Below are 2,321 nucleotides of genomic sequence, written 5' to 3'. Positions count from 1 at the left end.
TGAAGAGCATATTGAATCCTCTTCTCAACAACCTGTAGATGAACTAAGAGTTCATAGAAACGGTATTGTTCATAATAATCCTGTTGATCCTAGCATCCCCCAACAGCCTCATAGGTTTGGAGAGACTATGTCTGACATTAATATCTAGGGTTTTTATGGATTTTGATCCCTCAAGAAGATGGGTGACTAGTGAAGGAAAAATTGACTTCACTCATGGATCTCCTGCTAGACAGCTTGTCTGCAAGGATTACTATGGTAATCCTAAATGGGCTCCTTTTCGAAATTGGTATATTGAAAATTTTTCAAAAGATGAAATTGCTAATTTCTCTGCTGAATTCTATGAATTCTGTACTAAAGAAAATGAGACATACTCTTTTATTCCTTGGTTTTTCCATACTCACATAAAACATTTTATAAATGTTATTCAAAGGGATTATCAACTTCTTAATGGAGATATTAAATCTACCATTTATCCCCCTCAATCTCCTTTTCTCATGAAAAATAATAATTCTTCCTTCCGATTCTCTGCTTTTTCAAATCTTATCAAAGATAATACTCTTTCTGCTACTTCGTTACATATTAACGAATTACTTGAAAAACAGAATTATTCCAATCTTATGTTGAAAATTCTTGGAGAACAACTTTTTTCTATAGAGGATAATATTTCCCTCATTTTCAACAAGATTTCTCAAATTGAGACAAATCAGCAAAAACAAATTGTTACTCCTGCTGATATTCCTTCTTCTTCTGAAAAGATTATTTTAACTTCCAACACCATTCAGCCTCCTCCTGAAATAAAAGATTTTAAACTTAAATCCCCTTCTGAGGAGTTCATGAAACAGCTTGATTTAAAGCTTTCCAACTTACATGTTACCAAACCTCCCTCTCTCTCTATGCTAAGCCAAAGCTTTCAGCCTGAGTCAGAGTCTCCTCATCATGAGCAGACTGATGGCCAAATTCATAAAATGAAATGGGCCAAAACTCCTAGTCTTAATAAGTATTATTATAATCGCCCTACTCCCATGGATGTTCTTCATGAAGAACAGGAGTACATTATTAATAATAGTTATAATGGAAAATGCATTTATGAGTGGAGTCTTGATGGTTTCGCTGACAAACATATTTATAATATGGCTCATCGGATGTTCATGTACAGCACAGTGTGTAAAAACACAGGCAATAATGATAAAGCCATTGCTAAAATGATCATTGCYGGTTTTACTGGTCAATTGAAAGGTTGGTGGGATAATTACATTCCCCTTTCTCAAAAGGATGAAATTCTTAACTCTGTTAAGAATGAAAATGGAGAAGAGACAACAAATGTTGTCTATCCTTTAGTCCTTACTCTCATAGAGCATTTTACTGGCAGGTTTTCTGATAATCATGAGAATATTCGAACTCTTATCAGTAATCTTCGTTGCAAAACTCTTACTGAGTTTCGTTGGTATAAAGATACATTTCTTTCTCGTATCTTTGAACTCAAAGACTGTAATAACAGTCATTGGAAAGCCAAATTTATTGATGGCCTTCCTCATCTTTTTGCTGAGAAAGTTCGTAAGATTCTTAAAAAGGATAAGGTTTCTGTTATCTATGATGACTATACCTATGGTCAGCTGATCAGTACTTGTATTGCAGAAGGTCTTTCTCTTTGCAATGATTTAAAATTAAAACACCAAATCAGAAAGCAGAATCTGCTTGAAAGAAAACAGCTTGGTGATTTTTGTGACCAGTTTGGTATGGAGATTCCTTATAAGAAACCAAAAAGAAAATTTCATAAAACTCGTGATCGAGATTCTTCAAATCACCGTTATCATAAACGTCGTTTTAAAAGAAAAACCTTTGATAAAGATTTGCAAAACTCTAATAGAGTTGATGACTCTAAAAAACCTACTTTTGCTAGGCAAAGAAAAACTTTTAAATCTTCAAACTCTCAGGGTTTCAAGAAAAACAAAATTGTTTGTTCTAATTGTGGAAAAGTTGGTCATTCTTCAACCAATTGTTGGACCAAAAAGAAGATCAATAATTTAAATATTGATCAAAATACAAAGGATTCTCTTTTGAATATCTTTTTAAATTTCAAAAATTCTGATGAAGAACCTGATTCTGTTTCTGATTCTGATTCCAATTCCATTGATGAGTCTGATGACTCTGCCGAGGATTCCTATTTATCTTCGGATTCTGAAGATTTGAAATCTTCTCCTTGTGATACTTGTGCTATTGGTCAGCCTTGTGCTAAGAACTGTCTCAATGTTATTCAAAATAACACTTCGACGGACAGCCATGATGAGTTTTATAAACTTCTTTCTCAATTTCAGGATCTG

The sequence above is a fragment of the Cynara cardunculus genome, assembly GCF_001531365.2.
Source record: "Cynara cardunculus var. scolymus isolate 2C chromosome LG 5, CcrdV1, whole genome shotgun sequence".
In the NCBI taxonomy this organism is placed as follows: Eukaryota; Viridiplantae; Streptophyta; class Magnoliopsida; order Asterales; family Asteraceae; genus Cynara; species Cynara cardunculus.
The sequence above is the reverse complement of the archived record's forward strand: the minus strand, read 5'-3'. Positions refer to the sequence as shown.